Source organism: Atta cephalotes, assembly GCF_000143395.1.
Source record: "Atta cephalotes unplaced genomic scaffold scaffold00053, whole genome shotgun sequence".
NCBI classification, from domain to species: Eukaryota; Metazoa; Arthropoda; class Insecta; order Hymenoptera; family Formicidae; genus Atta; species Atta cephalotes.
The window spans coordinates 1585635-1595572 of NW_012130117.1; positions in this window are offsets into that span (position 1 = coordinate 1585635).

The window sequence follows — 9938 nt, forward strand, 5'->3', positions numbered from 1 at the left end:
GAGAGAGAGAGAGATGATTTAACTACTTCATTCTTTCTAAACCGATGATAATTTTACAGAAATGCGCAGTTTATTCTTATATTACATCTAATTAATAATGAAAAATATTATAATGAAAATATTATAATGAAAAATGTTTATAAATCAAAAATTAAGGATAAATTCATAGAATCAATAGTAAATAATAAAATTAACAGTAAGTACTAACAGTTTAAGAATTACTAATAGTAAGAAAATATGAATTATTGATTTTACTGATATGCGAAACGAATCACAAATCGATGACAGATTGTTAGCGTCAAATACGTTTTTCGTGTCGATTTTTGCATATCGGCCATAATTCAGCGATACGCGACAATAGCTCGAATCGTGAAGCGGTAATCGGAATAACCGAGTGGTCGGCGCGTAATGTAATACTCCACGATAAATAACGATCGTGAAGCGATGGCGGCGATATTTATGATCTGCCAGAAATTACGAAATATTGTCCACAATTAATAAGCAGCAACGAACCGCGTAATCGGATGTGGGGAAAAAAAAATCCTTGTCTCTTCTCGCACTGCATATATAATAATAGCTTTAATTTATATGTATACGAGGTCCGAGATAGAAAGCTGGCGTTTAATTGAAATCTTTTTTTTTTATAATACTTTTTATTTATTTTTTTACTTTGCTACATCATTCTAGAACTGTCCGCTCCTCTGTTTTCTTGTGGATATTTATACACACGCATCGATCCAAATCTATAACGCTAACGTTTCGGAACAGTTTGCGCCAAGAATTTGATCCGATCTCATCTTTCTTCTCGCGGGTGGCGTTGACAACTTTTCATCCTCCTCCTATTATACCTCTTTTCTTTTTTTACTCTTTACAGCCTTCCGTCGCAGTATCGCTGTTTATCGAGCTCTCAGGTATAAAATATTGCGGCGAATATCAGCGGGCACTTTTTCATCCGCCGTAAACCCTCACGTTCGTGTAAATTTCTTTTAACGGCACTGGCACTTTAATTGGAAAGCAAATTAATAATGTTGACTCACGCGTTATTACCTAGTATGTATCGCAATTGATAAACGAGCGACAGTACAAGTGTAATAGGAACGTCGATAGAGATTTGTGTACATGCATCTCAAAAATACGTTTTTTGAAAGGAAAACAAAAAAAATTAAAAATTAACAATTTAGCGGATCAAGATAGAGATTTGTTACAAAATGAGTCTTAAAAAGTACGTTTATTGAAAAAAAAAGACAGACAAGAAGATTAGAAATTAAAAATTTAATGGATCAAGACCGCAATAAGTAGGTCGAACTGGTCTATAATATATTATTATTTTATCATGCGAAGATCACCGATTCCTCGGATCATTTATTAACAACATCGACGTTGTAGAAAAAATATATTCGAATTTATATTGTGGAATTATTTTCGTTATCGTCATACGGAAACGAGTGGAATAAAACCACCGAGGAACGAGATAAAGAAAGAAAGTACTGTTCGTGCTTCGTATATAAAACAGTGTCTTCTTGTTACCGAAGTGTGTATTTTCCGGCACGTGATGATATATAAAATTCATTTCGGGTTATCGAAAGTAACAACGGGACAACATCCCGCGCCATTTGTCGTGGCAGTTTGTTGTTGATAGCTATTTTTGTAAGTCGCGTTGGTTCTTTCGAGAACGATATCTATCTGGTTACGCTGCGAAAGATGTGTATGTTAAGTGATACAAATGATAAAATCCGGGAATGATGAAATCCGTAAACACATAACTATGCTGAAGATATATGTTAAATCATTTCTTTAGAAACAATGATATATTGCACTTTATACAAATAAATTTAATTAAAACGAAGTCACGTTTTGAGGAAAAGAGAGAGAGATTTCTTGATACTTAGTCTTGATTAATGAGGTTCATTAGATCGTTTCTCGTATAACTTGCTACTTACATTTTAACTTTGTTTATATTATTTATGTTTCTCAACTAACCTTCAACTATAACTATGAAATTACATCGAAGTTCTAAAGTGTTCTATTTGAAGTACAGAAGGTAAGTAATCTTCTTATTATCTTATGACGATTGATAAAGGAAGGTTCAAAGTTTTTTTATCTCATTTAGAACCTTCATATTATAATATATCCTACAAATTGTACAACTAGTTATTATTCCAATCGATGTGGATTCTAATTCATTTGCTAAACAAAGTTTTCATTTTCAAATAATTCGTTGTAGTCGAGATTTAATATAAGATAATCGGATCCAATATGTGTGCATAGGTATTCAAAATGTCCTATTCGCTGTTCGTAGATAATTACATGATTAATTCAACAGATAGCAATAGTAGTTTGTATAGGTTGTTCATCTGACTCGATTGCATCAGTTTATTGCTCCATTTGTCCATTCTGTTATCGTCAATAAAGCAAAATACAGAGTGTCATGGTGTAATATGTCGTGTAATATGTCATGATGTAATATTTCATAGATAAGTAATTGTTCCCTGTAACTATAAAATGACAAACTACTGAAATTCATATTTGGTTTATTAATAAAATTAATAACCAAAAGATTATTAATTTTAGCAGTTCATATTACTGTAGCTCTGTATACATACTTTACAACGTTATATATTTAGTTATTTATTACGTTATATATTTAGTATATTTTTTTCACAACATTTTTGTTTATAATTAAAGAGAGGAAACTCTTTGTAAAGTAGAACCAATATGGCCAATCTAAGCATATTGAGTGTATATACATTAATTGTAACATTTTTCTTAGTTTTTATTATTTCAGAAGATGGATTATAATTCGTCTGTTTATAAATACCGTGGAAATAAGTACATAAATAGATAAATTCATTGTTTGGAAAATATGTATATAGTTCTATATTCTTATGTGTCAATAAACATGTCAATATGTTAATAAACTTATAATCTTATAAAAGTAACATTGAATCATTTTATTTTTCATTTTCCTAAGATTTTTTTGTGAGAAAAAAATGGAAAACATATATTTAGATCATATTGGATACATATATATGCGCGAAATCTATATTAAAAAAAAAATCTGTACTATATGAATATTTGAATGCATCATATTTTTTTTATTAACATTCAGAATGTTCTCCCTCATTTGAATGTGACCATTAATTTTCAATTTTGGATTCAGCAAAAAATTAAAAATAATCGTAAAACTTAGGAGCATATAGGATTCGATTATCATATAATACATTTGATAGAGAAATATTGATCCGTGTAAAAATCTCTAAATAATGTACCATCTAAATAATATACCATCATAATTTTGTAAGTTTTAGCAAATAATCAAATCAATTTTCGAATTAAATGCTTAATATATCAAACGCATAATATTCGCATTCCATCGTCGACGATGCATGATAAATGAGCATAAACAAATGTTGCGTGTCGTGTAAACACGCTTTCGCTTGTGGACAAAGCACCAACGATATCTACTATCTCCGGTATGATTGATGGATCGTGTACACGCCAAATCGTTTTTGCAAAAAAATATTGTTACTTGTGAAAAATGGAGAACGAAAAATGAACTCTCAAATGTGATGAAAGATAACTTTATTTTGACATTAATACGTTTTGGCGAATTAATAAGTTTAGACACGTATGTTATTAAAATGAATGCATCGTCGGATATATAATATGGTTAACGGGAATTCTACGCTTTTATTATAATGACATTCTTCTTTAACAAGAACATAGCATATAGTGTCCAATTTTAATTATTACATGGTTAAAAACTGAAATAGGACTTTACATTTTTTTTAAAGCTGACGGTCATATTCATTCTGTAGTTTTATCAGTTTCAATGCGTTTGTCCCTCATTAGTCAAATAATATATTTCTCATATGTATCTAAATATCTTATCTATTCTATTATTTGAAAGATAAAAATATTTGAAAAAAAATAATATTCGAAAGAAATAATATTTCGATATAATCAAAGAATAGATTGGTTACACTCGCCCGTTATATCTACCATTCCGAACGTAATTTGGAATTATCGATTATAGATTATGGACGTACGTGAGGCATAACTGTTGACTTGACGTGAATACGTGTTGACGAGACATCGATGACATTTCGTGACAACCCTTTCCGAAAGCACTGAGTGTGATATCATCTGCAAGACGTATCCATACACAGTGTCAGTTACAATTAATCAGAGTCCACTGATCGCGAATGTCCGAGATATACCGCGAGCTGACGTTACTTAAGGCGGTTTTATTTATAGAGTTATCCCACCGTAAAGAAGATTCAGTGAGATGTTTTCCGCAGCAAATTTCGTGCAAAATGCAATGTATATTATTTATATTTTTTAAGATCTATTTAAATATTGACAGAGAGAGAGATACTTAATTGTATAAATTATGTAACGTGTCATATTCCTTTCATGATTTCAGTGATGTAAACATAAATTACATAAAATATTTAATCCTTTAGTATCACACTATACATTTTGTCACGAATTTATTAAAACTGATATTGAGATACTGATATTGAGATAAAATATCGCATAAAAATAAACATATTATAGAGGAGAAAGTAGTAGTATTATGGCCAATGTAAATATTGTGGCTCTTCTTAATATCTCCGTTATTAAGTGGCGAATTCTAACGATTACTTATGGAATTATTTGTTCAGTAGCGTTTCATTACACCATGATAATATACCAATAATCAATAGTCAGCACTTATTATAACGCATTTTTTACTTGCAAGTATTTCGAAACGTTACTGAGTACATTTTAGCATTTAATTATACCTGTACTTTCTTGTTTTTCTTTAAGCCATTATGCAATGTACACATTTTTATTATGTGTCCTAAGTAATAAATATTTTGTAATTTTGAATCCAGAATCGATTCAACAACATTTTAACGAATGTAATTGTCAAGTTTTAAACTTAATATTGATTATTAATCAAGTTATTGTGTAAAACTGGAATGATATATCATCTTCTTCTCTATTACTAATTTCGTTTTATTAAAACGCTTAAGACATTAAGAAATATTACGGTAACTAGAAAATATGTATACATATATCTTTATTAATAAAAAAGTTATACAAGTTATAAAAGCTAAATCTCGGGTGTACTAAGATAAATATATCAATTAGTAGACAATGGATATGAATTATTGGATGAAATAACAACAATTTTAAACATTAAATTTTTATTAGTGATATGTTCAACTCTAAATAAATTCGTTGTTTATAAAAATTTAATTATAAATTTATTAAAAATCATAAATATTATTAAAAGTTTAATGTTTAAAATTTATGTGTCATTTTGTCTAATAATTGAATCATGTCTACTAACACATATACATTTATATTTTATACTAAGAATAGTACTGAGTTAAAATGACTAGGTAATAACTGTGATTTTTTACCGTTAAAATGATTTATGACGTTTTGACATTAAAATGACAGAAACGAAGTAGATAAAAAATTAATTTAATTCTAATCTAAAATTAAATTGTATGATTATAAATCTTTTTAGAAAACATATTAATTTAAATAACAAGCAGACATCGTCATTTTGATGTCAATCTCATATTACACTTGTTACCTGAATTATGATTTATGCCTTTCAAAAAGATTTGGAATTTACAATTTAATGAGATTTAACTTTTCCGTTTTATTTTTACATCTCTTCTTTCTTTTTAAATTTAATTTATATGAAATTCCGATATATAGATTTTAATAATAAAGCTTAATTAATTTCAAACCGTGACACTTCTGTTGGATATTTTTCCATTCGAGGCAATCGATCTTACTATATCAAACATATCGGGAGGTTTTACGAAATCTTAAATGAATTCGATCGATCTTTATTTTCGTATGTAATCGAATTTTCCGAATATAAATCTTACCCTTCTGCAGTGTAGTCAGTAAAACCGCGCGATACGTTTAATTGGGTCACATCGGCGCATACTTTACCGTTACGCTCCCTTTAATAATTCCTGGTTCCCCGTTCTGGTCGAGAGCAGAACCCGAAAACGTGGCTAACACGCGAGCGGGACTGCGCATAGGTGTGTGCGACCGCAGTTAGATGCATTCCGGACATATACAACGCACGGGCGGGATGAAATCGCAGCGATTTATAACGCCGACACCGACGCCCTATCTTGCTGCGTCCAGTTCCCGCGAGAGTGGCTCTCCTCTCGACGATATAACGTCGGCTAGTACACGTATACCTTTCTACTTTTACGTCGAGGATGCAATAGCAGCGTTCTTGGTGAGAAAACATCTTCTTCATGCTTTCGTATTTCATTTCCCGTCGTAGGCCCGCGTCGGTGAAATACCTATATTTCAAGAAGAAATTACCGCTGAGGAGTAGAAACAGCGGGAGTCAAGTCTGATCATCTTCCAGTTACACTTTTATTTTACTTTTGTTACAGATGTAATAAAAGTTCATTTGTATTTTTACACGGCGATGAAAGAAATATTTGCAGCTTAAAACAATCATAGATTGAATCCTACAAATGGAATGTATGAGTGTATACATATATCGTACAGCATTTTTCAGAATTGTTGGCACGATAGTGGATTTTCCTATGCGCGTACGCGGAAAACATGGAATTTCTGAAATCCTAGTGTGGCATCTCTGTGGAGAGATGATAATCCGTTAACACAGTCCGTGACAGATTAAAGATAACGACCACACTTACCTGAGCATGTTGTGCAGAGAATAAAATTTGTACTTGCTTCGCATGTATGAGCAATTTTAAGCTAAAAAAAAGGCCGACTGGTTTATTTAGTGTTCGCTTCCGACGTGAAAACGCGCGTATTAAAAGCAGCATGGTAGCACGCACGTAAAAATTGTTCGTTTTTTTCACAGTGTTAATAGAATTCTATGTTCATCAAACTCTCTCTATTGTTCAAAAAGTAAATTTACGAACGTTTGCATACTCGCTATGTTTTGTAGTTTTAGGCGATTGCGTTTTATTAAATTGTGTGTGGAGTGTAAATTGATATCAAGATGCTTTCTCATATTAAAGATATATTAGACATACAATTTCTGTAAAAAAAATTAAATTTGAAAGTATGTTTAATATTTATACTTCAAATAAACTATATATGTATATAAAAGTTGTTTGAATAAGATTATATTTTTGTTTAATAATATATTTTTGTCATTTATTTTATTTATTATCATTTTTACTGTTAAGAATTAAAATTTAAAAAATGATAAAAAATTTACATTTTTCTTTTATAAGTACTTTAAATATTTGAAATAATTTATGCAAAATTTCATTACTGATTAATTATAAAGATATAGAACAAATAAATATTTTATTTATTTACTGGGCAACTAGTTCATGCATCACAATGTAACTCTATGTAAATAATCTTGAATACATAATATACTTGCATCAAAAAATTGATTTTTATCATTTATAATACATTATAATATTTTTATAATATTTTACAATACATTTCCATACATTTTTATTAGAGCACAGATTAAAAAAATACTATTATTTATTAAAATAATTTATGATCCAGATAGTAAATTATCATCAAATTTGTCGTATTATTTTTAAACGTAATTTAGAATAATCTGTAATTTTTTAATAATTTTATCATTTTAAAACATCATTTTATGTATAAAACATCCTTAAGTTATGACACATGTTTATATATTATATTCCATCGCAATAGAGCTTGCACTCAATTAATATATGCAAATAATTATTACAACATCCGCGCGATTAAGGATACATTCAGGAAATAGAGAAAATAAATAAACATTTTATAATTTATAATTACTAAATAGATAGATAGATACATTATTAATAAATAAATATATGGTATATTATTGTAAGTATATGAAGAAAAACTTCTGCATTTTGCAATTTCAGTAATATGATAATAGTAAAGAATCATTTTGTTATATTTAAATACCATTTTCATTACGTCACCACGTTCATTAAGTCAAAAAGTTCATTAAGTAAAAAATTTATGTTATCGGAGATAACATTATTGGAGATTACTACTTGCGGTTTGAGGTAGCTGGTAATTTTCTCTAATTGCGAGACGCTGTTTTGCTGTTTGCGCGGAGAAGTAACGTTGCCGTCTCGCGCCGACTTTAAAACTTCGATATTGCATTTTGCGAGTAATATGCTTCGTTGTCATCAATTCTTTAAGAACCGGAGGGATTCATAAATTTTGTTCTATGCCACCAAGGCTAGCGTTGCCTCGTAAAGCTGCATGTTTTCCGCATCCATTGCTAAAACGCTCCAAGCGTACGATGAGAACACGATGATATCATCCGTTTGTATATAATAATTTAAAAAAAACATTAATCGTAATTCCATTATCATGTCATTGTAATATAGTTATTATTACACTTCAAATAATTCGATTTTGCAAAATCGAAATTCTGTCATCTGCCGCAAAATAAATGACGCAAAATAAATTTGTAACTTATTTATCATGTATATTGTGTACATCATATCATTCTTCAAAATTTCGTAATCGTGTTTCTAGAGAAAAATATATTTATATTACAAACTATTTTAAATAACAGATGACAACTACATAATAGTTTGTATTAAAGTTTTAAAGCTCTATATTTTTTATTTAATTGGTACAAACAGCTTTTCTACATATTTCATTATCATCATAAATCTCGCGTAAATAATGTTATGTACGTACGTATGTATGTGTGAGGTAAAATATAGATCTCTCTCAATCTACTACTCTGTTTTGAAACGTTATATGTCTGGTAACATTAAAAATCCATTTTTATCCTTTTTACGATGCTGATGCACGTAAAGAAGATACCACGATATCGTCTCATGTCTGTTGATGCACTAGATGCCAGCACGCAACACACAGCGCTTGATGAGAAGTGTGAAGAATAGGCAGGCACGCGATCATTCTAAAGCTAGTTAGATGTTCGTTTAATTGTTCGTTATAATTGTACGTTGAAGTGAGATGACGTCAAACAATCTATTCCCCCCCGTTTTTGCGAGACTTGATAATCATCGGAAATGTAAAATCATTTACCTTTTAGAGGAAAAATAAAAAGTAAATGATACTTCTTGTCAGATGTAAGATGGTCGGAGAAGAGGTTTGAAGCATAAATCGGAGATATATAAAAGTTGCTTTAGGAAAAACTTGCGATATTCTTTCATTCTTCTGAATGCCCTGTATACATAAAACGCTCACTATGCGTTGGTTTGTACGGTGCTAAAAGGTATGGATACATGCTGCGTGAAAAATGCATGAGAATCAAGCTGGGCGAATAGTAATGATGGTATTGCGCAGTGAATATTTTTCTCCGGCGTGCTGGATCAGTCCACGTGCTGGATGAGATCCGGAAATCTGAAAGCACCGTAGGGGCAAGCGAGCGTGAAAAGTTACAAATGTTATCCACGTTACTTCGAGATCTCACCCTAGGGTAAAGAGACTTATTCGATAAAAGTTGCAAAACGCGCCAGATAACCGCAGTCGATTTTTTTTGTGTCTTACCTTCATTTAATTTCGAAGTATGTCCCTTGTGCGGTTCAAATTTATGAAGTTAGAATTTTCGCATAAATTATATTTAATTATAAATTTAATTGTAACTCTTGTGTGTAAGAAATTAATTTCTCTTCCAAACTCATCTTAAACGTAATTTTACTTAACAATTTTTAATAATAATTAATTTTAACGTAGCGATACCTTTATATCTCTAGTGTATGTGGCTACTGAAAATTAATAAACTGTTTTAGCTACAACAGAAACAATGTCAAATGTTACTGCTACAATTAATAGTAATTTTATCAATAATTACAAAGTAAAAAAATATTTTGTATCTATATTAGAAACTGTCCAGCCTTTGTTAACACGTAATAACTTCGTATAGCATACATTATACGAAGTTATACGAATTTAGTAATCAAAACGAAGTAATTTGACTATTC